Here is a 16209-nt window from a genome sequence, read left to right as displayed (position 1 = left end):
TTCTACAGCTCGCTGTGCTCCTTCTCATAATATTGTCGGATCTTCTCCGGGAGGGTCTGAGTGATGAAGACGAACCGGTCCTTCTTCAAGTGCTGACTCGCTACCTGCTCCTTTGCACCAATTTTCAAATAGTCTCCTTCTGCTCCGTACTTTGGCCAATGGACAAGACCTTTCCCATTAGGAGACCTACACACACACACACACACTCAGAAACAAGTTTGTCTCATCTCCATGTATATTCTACGGAAGCCGAGAACGGCCAGGTCCGTATACATTTTTTTTTTCCGCTTTCTCGTGATGACCAATTAATTATTTCGTTATCTCTAGTAACAAAGACCGTTTTCACGTGATAACGAATTAATTATTTCGTTATCTCGAGATAACAAAGAGCGTTTTCCCGTGATAACGAATTAAATTATTTGGTTCTCAGCATAAACTGGCTCTCGATTTCTGGGTTTCTACACAGACAAAACCCTAACGAAGGCTAGTGCTAATTTAGCACGATGTAGCTTGATACAGTGTTTATTAGCAGTGATGTGATGAGTATGTTTACATTATGGTTAGTGCGGCACAATGCATTACAGTGATCAACTTCAAATGTGTCAATAATCAGAGGAAGTATGCCCCTTTGTATTTAAAGTTCAGGGTTTCCCCCAGTGCTTTATAGGCCTGGCGGGCCACCAGGCTTTTCTTACCCCCCCGACAGGCTAAGCATCGATTGTTTATGATGAACGATACATTGTGAACAACAACTTGTGTTTAAAATCACAGTAACTAGCAAAGCAAACCTTGCTGTCAGCAGACCTAACGAGCACTATTCCCACTCACATTCACACTGCTCTATGCTGTGTTCACTCATGTCAACAAAGTTTTGTTTTGTAACAGCTGTTTTGTAGACAATTTTCATAGTATTTTGAGTATGCTTGTGCAAACATCTTGCCAAATTAGCAGCTAACAGTAAGACATCTTAACAAACAGCATGTTTACAATGAATAACTCCAGACTGGAGCAAAACACAGCCTTCAGCTACGATGACAGAGACCATTACAATGCCAAGGCCATTCCTGATGGACTGACTGCAGCAGCTTCCTTACCAAACTGAGAGCTAACTGCAGCTGCCGTTGCTAACATAAAGTTAGCAGCGTCGGCGCTAATGTTAGTGAAGTTTATCAGCCAGGTCCTGCCAAGCAGTGGTATGAAGATGATGTAGGAAGAACTCCGCTGATACAAGCTTGAGTTAAAGAGACCTTTATTAACAAGCAGTATCAGATCAGATGCCGGCCATCCGAGAGAGCTTCAGGGTCAGATCAGAAGACTCAAGATTCAAGATTCAAGATTCAAGAGTCTTTATTGTCATTGCACATGTCAATGAAATTTTCATTGCAACCCCCATGTTAGATGGTAAGAAAGATAAGGCTAGAAAGAGTGAATAAAATTAAGATAACTACAATAAAATAAAATAAACCAACATGCAATAAAAAAAAAAAAATATTCGTGAAGCAATTAAAAATATAACAGAATGAAAATATACTTAGGCAATAAAATATACTAAACAATAAACAATAAAATATGGAAGTGAAATGTGCAAACAGAATAAAATATACAAGCAGAATAAAATATAAAATATACACAGTGAAATGTTCCGACAGAATAAAATATGCCAATGAAACTGAAATGTGCTGATATACTAAAATGTATATAATTATAGTATATGTGTGTACATAAAAGTCAAGTACACAGAAGGTGCAGGTGGAGGTAGAGGTGTAGGTGTAGGTGTAAAGTGCGGTGTGCAGTGTTCACAGTTCACACAGTCTCTCACTGCAGTGAGGGGCTGCTGGGGGTGATAGCTCTAACAGCTCTGGGGAAGAAGCTGTCCCTCAGTCTGTTAGTGGTGGTGCGGATGTTCCTGTACCGCTTTCCTGATGGAAGCGGTACAAACAGTCTGTGGCCCGGGTGGCTGGGGTCCGTGGCGATGGATCTCGCCCTCTTTCTGACCCGACCTTCATATATAGAGTCTAGGTCAGGGAGGGGGCAGCCCACGATGCCCTGTGCAGTTTTAACCACCCGTGCCAGTTGTTTCCTCTCCTGTGCCGTGCAGCTGCCATACCACACTGTCACACTGAGGCAGAGGATGCTTTCAATTGTGGCCCTGTAGAAGTTAACGAGCAACCGAGAGGAGAGTCCAGCCCGTTTCAGCTTCCTGAGGAAGAAGAGCCTTTGTTGTGCCTTCTTCACCAGGCGGGAGGTGTTCATGGACCAGGAGAGGTCAGATGTGATGTGGAGGCCCAGGAACCTGATGTTGTCCACACGCTCCACCACTTCTCCGTCCATGAGGAGGGGGGCGTGATCCGTCTTCCTGGACCTCCTGAAGTCCACAATGACCTCCTTGGTTTTCCCTGTGTTCAGCACCAGGTTGTTGGCTGAACACCACTGGGTGAGCTGGTGTATCTCCTCTCTGTAGTGGGTCTCGTTGTTATCTGAGATGAGACCCACTACTGTAGTGTCGTCCGCAAACTTCATGACTGTGTTGGTGGGGTGGATGGCAGCACAGTCGTGAGTAAACAGGGTGAAGAGGGCTGGGCTGAGCACACAACCCTGTGGCGTGCCCGTGCTGAGGACCAGAGGGGATGATGTGATGTTCCCTATTCTCACCACCTGAGGCCTGTTGGTGAGAAAGTCTCTGATCCAGTGGCACAGAGACGCAGGCAGACCCACCGTGTGTAGCTTCAGCGCCAGCTTGTCTGGGATGACGGTGTTAAAAGCTGAGCTAAAGTCTACAAATAGCATCCTGACGTAGGTGTTGGGCTGCTGCAGGTGGGTCAGGGCTGTGTGCAGGGTGATGGAGACAGCATCCTCTGTGGACCGATTCCCTCTGTAAGCAAACTGAAGGCTGTCTAGGTCCGAGGGGATGAAGTCTCTGATGTACCTGAGAATAATCCGCTCAAAGCACTTCATGATTACCGGGGTCAGTGCAACAGGCCGGTAGTCATTCAGGCAGGTGATGGATGTCTTCTTCGGTACCGGAATGATGGTGGAGGACTTGAGGCACTCAGGAACCGTGGACAGCTGCAGGGACAGGTTGAAAATGTCCAGGAACACTCCTGCTAGCTGGTCAGCGCATGTCCTCAAAGTCTTGCCTGACACCTTATCCGGTCCTGCAGCTCTGCGGGTGTTGATCCTCCTCAGGGTGGATGACACCTGGTGCTGCTGCAGGACGAGGGGCTGGTGCTGCTCCTCCAGCCGGGGTAGGTGTGTGACTTCTCTGCTGCCTGATGTGTCGAAGCGGGCAAAGAAGCTGTTCAAGGTGTCAGGCAGGGCGGGGTCGTGGCTGGTGAGCTGTGTGTTCGGCTTGTAGTCCGTTATGGTTCTGATGCCTCTCCACATGCTCTGTGGGTTGTTGTTCTTGAAGTGATCTTCAATTTTGTTTTTGTACTGGAGCTTGGCCTGCTTGATTCCTTTCTTCAGCTCTGCTCGAGCCCTGCTATAAGCCAGCCTGTCTCCAGATCTGTAGGCAGTATCCCGGGCTTTCAGCAGGGACCGCACTGTGCTGTCCAGCCATGGTTTCTGGTTGGGAAACACTGTGATGGTCTTAACAGGGAGGACAGCATCAGTGCAGAACTGAACATAAGACAATACAGATGATGTGTACTCCTCAAGGTCTGCCTCTTCTCTGAACACAGTCCAGTCTGTCAGTTCGAAGCAGTCCTGAAGTGCAGAGGAGGCCTCCTCAGTCCATATCTGTACTGTCCTGGTGGTCGGCTTTGTTCTGCAGGCCAGAGGCTTGTAGGCAGGAATGAGTTTCACGGAGATGTGGTCTGACATGCCCAGGTGAGGAGCTGCTACAGCCTTGTAAGCAGCAGGGATGTTGCAGTAAACTTGATCCAAAATGTTACTGTCTCTGGTAGGAAACTTTATGTACTTATGAAATTTGGGAAACACCGCCTTCAGTTCAACGTGATTAAAGTCCCCCGCCACAAGGACTCTGCCCTTAACATAAAGACAACACAATATATAGCATGGCATTTCGTCTTACTCCACCCATACTTTTCCTAATTCAAAAACCAGATCATGTTCTGGGCATATGTGCCACTGAGGAATGTTTTCCTTTGCGACAAGCTATATCTATCTCTTTGAGAGGTTTACGTCCTAATAGCCCCTCTATAAACTTTACCACCTTTGGTGTCCCTTTCCCTGCTCTGACCCTATGTGGTCTCACATACTACAACTAAAAGTAATCTACATTTAAACATCAGTTTACCCCAATTATGCTTAATCTAACATATATTTGGTATTTACTTAATCTGATCATATACCTCATTAGCTGTGTGCACTCCTCTCTCCTGACTCAACTCTGAGTTGTCCGGAGCCAAACTCGGCAAGAAATCCACCTCGGCTCTGTGTTCCCTTGTCATCAAATTAACCGCCATCCTGTTGGAGGCTCTGTGTGTAGGCTATACGGAAGCCGAGAACCAAATAATTTAATTCGTTATCACGGGAAAACGGTCTTTGTTATCTCGAGATAACGAAATAATTAATTCGTTATCACAGGAAACCGGTAAAAAAAAAAAAAAAAGATATGGACCTGGCCGTTCTCTGCTTCCATAATATTCTAATTTAGAATGAGGGTTAATTCCTACCCTGTGCGAGCAAAGTTGCCCCAGTAGCTCATCATGGTTTTGCTCAACTGCTCCTCCTCTTCAGAGCATGCATCCACTGTGAAAAATGACCAGCTGGTAAAACACTTTGTACTTTAACGTAAAAAACACAGGAAAAACCTGGGTCTCTGGTGGGATGTTGAAATAGTGATTTTTATATTGAACTCACTTACCGGCTAATTTCACATGAGTAGTTGTGAAGCAAAATCCTAATACTGTTAAGATTTCATCTGAATGGTCACTCCTAACAAAGCTTGGCCTTTTTGCCTGCAGGAATTTGGGAGGATGGACGTACTCATACAGGTACACGGAGGCGCCTGCATCTAGTAGTAGACAAAGAGTGTGATCTGTTATTTATTCAGGTTTGTGACAGCAAATTGTAAAAAACGGTTGAAAAATAGATACATTGTATTGTGTAAATAAACTACCTCTGTGTGCATTGGCAGTCTTAATGGCTGGAATGGTGAACATCATATCTCCAATCACCTCAGTGAACCCGTCTCTGTTTTTCACACGATCTTCACCAGTTCCCATATATTCATCTACTACCAAATCTCTTAAGACTACTACTCTTTGGGCTTGAGAAAATTACAACATATCTGTCAGAGAAGTTTGAGCAAGATGAAACAGTATGATAATGTAATGTCAGGTAGTGTCTTTCTTACATCAGGGTAAAATAAGGAAAGGATGTTCACGACCTGCTCCCGATCCATTCCCTCTGTCCAGTTTGGAGGAGCAAATAACTGAAGGAAGACACAGCTGGAATTACCATTTCAAACAAACACATATTTTTATGGGCTTACCTGGGAGTCTGTAACAATTTAACATTCATACTTACATCAGGAAGGAACCAGCCCCATTCATGATCATTAACACCAGTCATGAATGGCACAGTGAGAAGTTCATGTTTATGGAGCAGCTGATCCACAGGTTTTCTCAGGATGTGTCCATCAACATTTATGGGAAATCTAAAGCTTTGATTCTTGAGAGAATAAAACATTTAATAGAGAAAATTTCAGAAAAAGACAACATAAAAACAGATACATCATAATAATAATCTGATGAAGTCAGTATCAGTTTTAAATACAGTGTACATGGAGATCTGCAGTCTCTCCTCCTTTTGTGCTCCAGTGTTTCTCTTCCTTTTGTCTCTTGTCTGTCTCCCCCCCTTTCCGTCTAGTGGAGGGACATCACTCCAGGGTGTGGTCGACAGGCTGGGCCAGCCTCCTTGCTGTTTGCTGCTGTAGTTTGTTCGACTTCGTTTTTGTGCTTAGTACCTGTTCTGTCTCTGTGCTTTGTGTTGAGGGGATCCCAGTTACCTACTCTCATCTGTGCCCTGCCTGTTGATGATCTCTGTGTGTCAGGGCGGTGGAATTTATGGGGAACTTTGAGGGATTGAACCCAAATGCAGGCACACAAGGGGGCACTTGATTCAAATTAATAAATTAAACACAACGAAAAACCACAACTGAGGAAACTATGATTAAACACACACACTAGGGGCAAGGGCTATACATACAACGAAGCAACACAGGGAAACAATGAATAAACACAGAGCACGCAAACTCAACAGCAGGGGAAAAGACTAAGACAACACAAGAAACTCACTGTCACAAAACGTGGCAAGACTATAGACAAAGACCAGACCATGAACAAATTATCAATGACTAAAATAAAGAACAGAAAACGCTCCAGTAGGAGGAAGAAACAAACGACTATGATAGACCTTGAACTTAACAGAAATAAAAATCACTCCTGAAAACTTGGAGGAAAATAACACTACTAAGAAATAAAACAAAACCAAAGAACAATCTAACAAAGAACTGAAATTTGGCTATAACTAGCGGTAACCAAAATAACAAAACTAGGTGATAGAAATTACAATAAAAGGAAAACTCACAGAGAACACGGCATGGACATGAACAAAGAAAAACCGAGGGTAAACACAGACATTAACAGAGACACGGACATGAACAAAGATAACGCAATAAAATAACATTCACCGAGGGACTATATACAAACATTAAAGACGGTGGAACACTAACATGAAACAAGGCATGGACAGGAACAAAGACAAGAAACTAACTTTCACGGACTGTAGCAAACAAAGGACAAAGACAAACCAAGGAGACAATTACCTGAAACACGACACGGACATGAACAAAGAAAACACAAAAAATAACACTCACTATGGGGCTATGGCTGTGGTTATGCTGTGGCTGTGGCTATAAGGCTATGGCAGACAGCAAGGTGACAAGACAGCAAGGTAGCTCAGACAACGACCCGACAAAGACGGGGGAAGACACAGACTTAAATACACAAGGAGGGATCACTAATGACACACAGGTGGAAACAATCAGACAATCACAGGGACGGAAAACATAGGAAGTAAAGTAACCCAAAGACACATAACCTAAACCTTCAAAATAAAACAGGATGTGAGGCCAGGCAACCAGGCAAAGACAACACACAAGGGGAAAGGGGGGTCATGACACTGTGAGCCCTCGTGTGGATGTTCTACCACTCACCTAGTCTGGACCTTGTGTGTCATTGGAAATCTCTATTAACCAAACCTCCACCTGCGGACCTTGTTTAGACCTGTCTGTCTCCTCTCCCTGATTCGGACCTGGAATCCATTGGACTAAGCACCATTGAACTCTGTCCATCTGACTGGTTTGCTTGCTGAACTTTAATTAAAAAAAGTTTTTTGTTCACACTCCTGTCTGCTAAGTCTGAATTTGGCATTAGAGTCCGTTAAAAACCTTCATAGAATGTAACAATATCTCACCTGCCCAATAGTCACAATGGCACTAATATCAAGGTTTTTTATGCATCCAGCGATCTTCTCTGTGCTTTCGAGGCTACAGCCACATCCATCTGCTACCATCTGAGGACAACAATTTAGAAAATACAGATGTTGTGATATTGCCAACATTGTGAACAAAGTTAAGATACATAACGCACAAAAATAAACAGTGATAATCCACCTGAGTCACTGGTAGAGGATCATTTGCAACGAGTAAATCCACTGCAGCAGTGCCACTCTCAGCAATGGCACGGTGGAAAAGGCCATGAGACAGTGGTGAGAGGAGCTGTTGATTCAAGTGACAGGAAAGAGGAAAAGTTCTGTGAGCAGCAACACTGTGCAATACTTGCAAAGAAAGCACTTTATCTGCAGAATGATCCTTACCAGGAGGGATACACTCATTCCACCAGCAGATTCTCCAAATATAGTAACTGAGTCAGGGTCCCCTCCAAAGTTATGAATGTGCTCCTGGGTCCACCTCAAAGCTTGGACCTGGTCCAGCAGGCCAAAGTTCCCTGACACGTGTTCATCTCCAGTGCTGGATAGAACAGACAATTATTGTCTGCCATGCTACGTTTACTCCAGCTGGTAAAAGTAAGTTTGAACTGTCACATGTGGCACAGACAGTATGTTCATTCTAACTGTGCTTTGTGACTTGTGTTTACCTGAGAAAGCCCAGAAGTCCCAAGCGGTACTGGATCAGAACAACAACCACATCCTGATATGCAGCCAGGGCGGAGCCGTCATACGTTGAAGCTGACCCCCAAGCAAACCCTCCACCATGGATCCAGACCATGACCTGGTAAGAAACAAGAACATTTTTACTTTATTCTAAGTGAGCTCATAATATCAATTAAACTACATTAAACCAAACAAAGAATTCATGGTGAGAAACTGAGTATTTCAAAGTTTGCAGTCTGGCCATCATGGATTCTTCAAAAGCAATCAAGCAAACTCATCCAAGAACATGATCCAAAGCAGAATTTTAATAAGGGAGCAGCACCACTCCAAACCTGCAGCAAAGGGTTCTTACTGGGAGCTTGGCATTGTGAGCTCTGTTTGCAGGAGTGTAAATGTTGAGGTAAAGGCAGTCTTCTGAAATGTCTGGGACTTCAGCCACCAGTCCACCAAGTTTATCGAGCATATCATGAACAAGCTGTTTATGCTGAACACACCTGAAAAAGAGGCACGTTTTACCAACACGTACTGGACATAATTTGTCAACAGCTGAAGGGCATGAATGTCTTACATGGGTGGCTGCCGGGTGGCTTCCCTCACTCCTTCCCATCCCTCTACTGGCTGAGGTGCAGCCAGTCTCAGAGCAGGGCCGATGGGTGGCTTGGCAAATGGGATACCCAGGTAGGCATGGGCGCCCGTCTCCTTCCCCTTTACGCTCACATATGCACCTCTCAGGCTGCCGAGCTTTGTGTGGACTTCAGGTGCTGTCAGGATATTAAGAATCACAGGATATTAAGAATCACAGTAAGAATCACAAACAGAATTCACAGACCAGTTTCATCATGGACCAGCAACAAGCGAAATAACCTAGTTCCTGTCACACCTGCTTCAACCTCTTCACACTGTGATGAAGAGCGCACTTTCAGCACGAACATCCAGCTGGCCGTGCTGAATGTGCGCTCCCTTTTAAATAAACGATGATTTTAGATAACAAGTTAGACAGCATTCTTTTAACAGAGACATGGCTTGGCACTGACACACCAGTTGTTCTCACTGAGGCTTGCCCACCAAATTTTAATTTTTTATTTTTGACCAGGGGTGGTAAAAGAGGGGGTGGAACTGCCTCTATCACGAGAAACACATTGAACTCAATTGAAGTCTCCTTTAACAGTTACACATCGTTTGAGCATCATGCCTTTGTTTTTAGCAGTCCTCCTATTCTTTGCATCACAGTTTACAGACCACCCCACCATCATCCTACCTCTTTTATCAGTGAATTCTCTGAAGTATTATCAATCATACACACCAACTATCACAAAATTCTAATAACTGGTGATTTTAACCTTCATGTTGATAATAGCTCTGGCTCAATGTCCAATGAATTTTTAAATCTTTTAAGTTGCATGGATTTTAAACAGCACGTCACACTCACAACAGAGGACACACCCTGGACCTGGTCATAACCTATGGCCTGTCTAGTGGTGTGTCCTCTGTTGTTGACCTGGCTGTGTCTGACCACTACTGTGTGTATTTTAACATCACCAGTTTTAACCACCAGGAGGCCCCGGTAAGAACGGTGAGGAAACGCTACATTACTTCTGAAGTGGCTGCAAATTTTATGGAGATTTTAAAGAGCACTCCTGCAGAAATTTTACCTGCTTCTTGTGATTTTATTGTTGACAACTTTAACAGCATACTGAAAACAACACTGGACTCAGTCGCTCCACTTTTAACCAAAACCATAAAAACAAAACCTACACCACCGTGGAGAAATAATGACGAAATCAGAAAACTCAAAAGAAATTGCAGGAGTGCAGAGAGAAGGTGGACAAAACAAACAAACAAAAACTATGAAATATTACGTGAACAGCTGAAAAATCTACAATTACACAGTCAAACTGGCACGAATCTCTCATTTTTCAAGACTCATCACAAACCATAAAAACAACACCAAATTCCCGTTCTCCACTATCGATCTTTTAACTAATAGCAATTTTAAAAAACCTTCCAAACCCCCATCAGATGCCCTCTGTGAGGACTTTGCAGACCACTTCAGAAGTAAAATCGATAATATCAGATCCAGTCTTTTACCCCAACAGAATTTATTTTTTAACACACCTGTACCATTACTTTTACCTGAGGAAACACTGGTGGACGCAAGGACACTTGGTCGAACTTTCTCCCAAGTAAACCCAACAACCTGCTTTTTAGATCCAATTCCCACATCACTTTTAAAAACATTTTATGGCTTCTTTGAGGAACAGATTTTAAATATTGTAAATTACTCTCTTCAGACAGGTGTCTTCCCCGCCACCTTTAAAGTTTATTTAAACACAAGATACTTGTGCTCAAAAAGAGGATTCATTCTCAGTGAAGAACCTTGGACCCCTAATCTGCCTCTATACATGCGAAAGAGCAGTGAGTCCGAACACGTCTCTGGGGGTCATCAGGTGGATACCTCCCTTCAACAGTGTTTCGCCTACTTAGTCCCACTACACCTCCAGGAGGCTAGGCGGTGAACTCCGGCGTCCCATAGTCACCCCCCCAGTGCCAGTTCACACTGCTCCTACACAGTCCAAACAGCACTGCCACGTTCAACTGACCCAGGCCTGTTTAGAAGATGCTCCAGGTAGTGGCCAGTACTGATGCTACCATTTAGCTAATGCTAATGCTAACTGCTAAGAAGAACAGAAGACTTGTCAATAGTGTTCCGATGCTACCATTTAGCTAATGCTAAATGCTAACCGCTACCTGCTAAGAGGAACAGAAGAAGACAATACAGCTGGATTCACCTATACTGTTAATGTTAACTGCTAGATGCCAATACTAACTGCTAAGACACTATCATACTACCACCACTTTAGCTGTTGTTAACTGCTACATTGCTACTACAGGCCTAGATGCCACATGAAACTGCCAATTGTAGCCCTACCATCATCTTCCCCTGCCACTCACCAACTGCACCAATAAAAGCGGGGTGGGAATACAAACCCTGGTTCGGGTAGGGGATAGAAAGTAAAGAGGTAGAGTCAAAGATGAAAGTAGGGATTGGATACAGACCCTTGTTCGGGTAGTGGGTAGAAAGTTTAGAGGGTGCTGAAGGTGGAGGCCTAAACCACAGACTAGATTTAACAGCTCTTCTAACATTTCCTTCAAGAAGCAAACAAAAGAGTAAAACAACCAAAAAAAAGAACAAAACAAGCCAACTCTGTATCTTACAACTCAAACTCACCTGAACAGGCCACATGGTCCCAAAGAGAGACTCTAGCTGGCCACACCCCCACCTTATCTACACTTCCTCTTCCTGGATCTCTTCCTATTGGGAGAGCAAGAAGATGGGGCGGGGAAAGCAGAGCAGAGGAGAGGTGTCTTGTTCAGACTTTAACCTCTTCTCCTTAGGCATGTATGTCCTCTCTTTAATTTTCATGTCAGTGACCACTCTGACTCAAGAGCTCTGGAGTTTCTGAATCTCGTCGCCTCTCTCAATTTTGTTCAGCATGTCCAGAGCTCCACCCACTCTCACGGGAATACACTTGACTTAGTCATGACTAAAAGTATTCCTGTTGACATTTCAGCCATTACCAAAATCCCTGTGTCTGACCATTTTTGTGTCTTTTTCAATGCTACTCTTTTTACTCCTATTTACAGCACTGAGACCATGGTTTTAAAGCGCTACATTAATGATGATGTCATTGACAGTTTTTCACATATGGTAAAGACTTTTCCTCCATCTGATACTACCTCAGTCGATGAACTTGTTAAGGATTTTAATGATAAACTAAGAGTCTCATTGGATACTGTTGCTCCTGCACATATTAAAAAGAGACAAAAACATCACATACAACCATGGAAAAATGCTGAAATTTGTCAGCTAAAAAGAAACTGTCGGAAAGCTGAGAGACGATGGAGGAAAAGCAAACTACATGTTAACTTAGAGATTTTTAAAAATCAAGTTTTAATCTACAACAATGCAGTCAGGAAAAAGAGACAAGCCCATTTCTCAAAAATTATTTTTTCTGTTCCAAAGTTCTTTTTTCTGTAATTGACTCTCTTTTAAATCCGTCATCTGCCCTCAGTCTTCACAATAACCCAGCTCAAAGATGTGAAGAATTTGCTTCCTTTTTTAAAGAAAAAATCATTTCTATCAGAGCTAGCATTATAAACCCCACATCAAAACTTCCCTTGGATTTTCCCATCTGTGAGCCAACGTCTATAATGTCTTCTTTTAACACCGTGTCTGATGAAGACGTCAGAAAAGTAACTGACAGCATGAAATCTACCACATACATTTCAGACCCTATCCCAACCACTCTTTTTAAATCTTGTTATCATAGCCCTCTCCTCAGACACTACATTTATTATTAACTCCTCACTTAAGTCAGGCATCTTCCCAAATACTTTTAAAACTTCCTTGGTAAAACCCCTTCTGAAGAAATCCAACCTAGATCACTCAGAGCTGAATAATTACAGACCCATTTCAAATCTTCCTTTCCTCAGTAAACTATTGGAGAAGATTGTACTCAACCAATTGCTTGTTCATCTGACTAAGAATAACATTTTAGAAAAATTCCAATCTGGTTATCAAGCCAACCACAGCACAGAAACAGCCTTACTGAAAGTCGTAAATGACTTGAGAGTTATAGTGGACTCAAACAATGTGGCTGTACTTTTTCTTTTAGACCTTAGCGCAGCGTTTGACACAGTTGACCATAAAATTTTAATTGACAGACTTGGGAATTGGGTGGGTCTCTCCAATTGTGTTTTAGCTTGGTTTCAATCTTATTTAAGTGATAGACAGTTTTTTTGTCAACCTGGGTGATCATGTATCAGAGACTCACAGCACTCAACATGGCATTCCTCAAGGAAGCATTCTTGGCCCAATTCTGTTTTCGTTATACATGCTCCCACTAGGAAATATCATCAGTCACCACCAGGTCAACTACCATTTTTATGCTGATGATGCTCAATTGTATATCTCTATCTCACCGACTCACCCCACTGCACTGCATCATCTCACTGCCTGTCTCTCTGACATCAATGTGTGGATGAGCAAAAATTTTTTAAAACTTAACGAAGAAAAAAATGAAATTCTTTTAATAGGAGCCATAGCAGCAAGAGAAAAATTGCACTCAATGCTTGGTGGTTTTAGCAGTGGTCGAGATTGATCTTGGAATTTTCCCACGTGAAGCCTTTCTTTTGCCATGCCAGTTTAATGATTTCTTCTTTCATCCTGAAACTGAGAAATCTGACCAGGATCGATCAAGGCTGTGTGCCGGCCGGGGGCTGCGATGTCAACGCTCGGTGGGCTCTTTCTATTTGCATGTCCCTTGAAGTTGGAATGTTGAGATTCTCTCTGAGCAGCTTCTCCACAAAGGAGATCAATGATCCCGATCTGCCCTCAGCTCCTTCGGGGACTCCATATATCCTCACATTTTCCCTCCGTGAGCGCCCTTCTTGGTCTGTTAGCTTAGCTTGGAGCTGCTCTTGGATTTTCACCATTTCGGCTAATACCTCTTCTACGCTTTGTAGCCTCTCCTTGCTCTCCACTATTCTCGCTTCAGCTTCATCAATTCTCGAGTCAGTTTTTACTATCTCTTCCTTGATATCTTCAAGCTGGTGTTTGTTGTCTTGCCTAAATTCGCGTAGTTCTCTGAAAATTAAAGTCAGATTCACACCCTCCTCTCCTCTGTTCATTTCGTTGTCATCATGGCTAGCCATGGGGGAGCTAGCGCTAGCTCGTTCTTGTTGTTGCGCTTCGTTGTCTTTATCTGCACTCGATCTGCACTTCGTTTGTTTTTTATTTTGGCTTTTTGGCGCCCTCTTCGCCCTCTTCAAGATTTCGCAACAGTTGTTAAACACTTCTATAATTCCAACTTTGGGGCGGTTTTATTTTGTTTTGGTTGAGAGGTTTCTACCTAAGCTGCCATCACTTGGTGACCCGGAAGCCAAATCCCACTACACTACAATTTTATACAATTAATGATTGGTCCAAAAATCACTGACAGATTAATCATCAATGGAAATAATTGTTAGCTGCAGTCGAAAGGTAACAGGAGAGTAGCATAGTTTTATCTTATTTGGTTAAACACAGACATTCACCTGTTTAAACTGGCTCTGTGCAGGACAACATGCAGAGCTACAAACTGGTTCCACTGTGACCCACTGAATATAGTTTTGCAATGCAATCAGTGATACATTTTGAGTGTGTTAACATTCTGTCTCAACACAACAGGTTTCAATAATTTGAGTAAATTGTGTGCTGGATATTTATGTGAAAAAAGGCTTTTGTAAAGTTGGGTTGATCTAATCTCAAGGCTACAATTAGCCTGGTGAATAAAGAGATATCACAATAGAAATGATGACTAAAACTAAAAAGAACAAGGTTGTACAAAAAATAAATCAAAAGATCTCTCCTTGGCAAAGATGATCTGTCACATTGCTCCATTCTGGCAATTTTCCACCACATTGACAAGCCTATGGTATTTGTTTATAAAGCCACAGTCGTTCCCATATTCATGTTGTCTGCATCATGCTAAAGCCAGAAGAAAAGCCTAAATATTAAAAGTTGCAAACTGCCTGGGTCTTCAGGATAAGAGTTTCACCTTTGGACACAGTGAGCTTGACCATTATGTAGGTAAAAGGCAGCCTTGTTTGAAGTGCGACAAAGTGCCAACAGGTAAGGTGGCCCATCATGTTTAACAACTGATTCATAACCAGGAGAGACGCATTTAAAACAAAGGAATATAGTGGAGCCAGGGTCGGCCTGTGTTTTAATTCAGATGAACAATGTTCAATGTTTGCTTTTTGACGCCCGTATCATTGTGCAAAGAAAGCAGGTTTGTCCTACTTACCATGTAGGTCTGCAGCAACACAGAGAAACAAAACAGACGTGAGAAAGAAAAAAGTGTGCATTGCACAGAACTTCATGATGATCGTCTCTGTGCAGACAGCAGCACTCTGCTGGGAAAGAGCAAAAAACCATGTCACCTCCTGTGAACTTTCCCCCTCTCAACTTCGACCGAGGCAATGCTCCACCTAATGTTACATTATGACATGAGTCATCAGGTTTTACACCACAGTGACAGGAGCTGAACAGAAACACTCCCTCCTGTCCCACTGGCCACTATGGCTCAAGGCATTTTCTGTTGAAAGGTTTCTCTCATTTGTCTTTCTGTAAACTAAAACAAAATATTGGACTTGACTGTCTTGGCGAAATACATACCATATCACTGGCTTGCAAAATGTTACACTTGCATCAAGACCAAGACAAAAGTACAAGTATTTTGTTTGCAGGGGAGAAGAACATCTCCCATGAGCTACATAGATACAGGGGATATTTGGACTGTAGTTGCTCACATTAACAATGAGCATATTGTTGCAACTGACCATAAAAAAGTTTGGACACGCCCTCTCATTCATTATCATTTCTTTATTTTTTCTACATTGTAGATTAATACTGAGGACATCAAAACTCTGAAATGTCGCAGTAATGGAATCGTGGGTTAAATAATAAAGTGTTAACAAAGTAAAATATGTTCTCATCAGAGCATTTGTTTTGGTGTCTAACTATAAAATATGCCCCTTCTGTAGGAGTATTTACCTCATGATGCCAGTCACAACAGGCTGGCGATTGTGTTGTCTGCGTCAAGTAGATCCACCTACCCTTAAATAGCTTGCGCTGCAATGCATCACCATGCAAACGCTTCTTCTTGCTTCTTAGCATATGTCAGTCTGTTTTACAGACCAGCTAGCTTAATAGACAGAAGCAATTTTAGCCAACTGCTCTGTGGCCGGGTGCTAGCTGCCTCTGATACACTTCAACGCTCCAACCTTCACCATAGGTAGAAGGGAGCATTTATCCGCCTTTCCGTTTCACGTTAAGTGCTACGACATATTCGTGGACCAGTTTCAAAATCCCCTACTGTCCCAACACACAACTTACTTTATTCTTTATATCACATTCGTTTTAACAGTGGTTTCACAGTGTGTGTGATGCAGTTTCAAATGATTTGTTTAAGGTGGAATCAATAAAAAAAACTTGATGGAATGGAGAAAGGGGAGTTGACTGTT

At 42.9% G+C, this 16209-nt stretch overlaps 1 pseudogene; it reads right to left on the bottom strand.

The window, feature by feature from the left end:
- Positions 1 to 2: 2 nt before the first annotated feature.
- Positions 3 to 9074, bottom strand: LOC121607693 (annotated as a pseudogene).
- Between the last annotated feature and the right edge of the window lie 7135 nt (positions 9075 to 16209).

This window comes from Chelmon rostratus, chromosome 6 (assembly GCF_017976325.1).
Source record: "Chelmon rostratus isolate fCheRos1 chromosome 6, fCheRos1.pri, whole genome shotgun sequence".
NCBI lineage: Eukaryota > Metazoa > Chordata > Actinopteri > Chaetodontiformes > Chaetodontidae > Chelmon > Chelmon rostratus.
The sequence above is the reverse complement of the archived record's forward strand: the minus strand, read 5'-3'. Positions and strand labels throughout refer to the sequence as shown.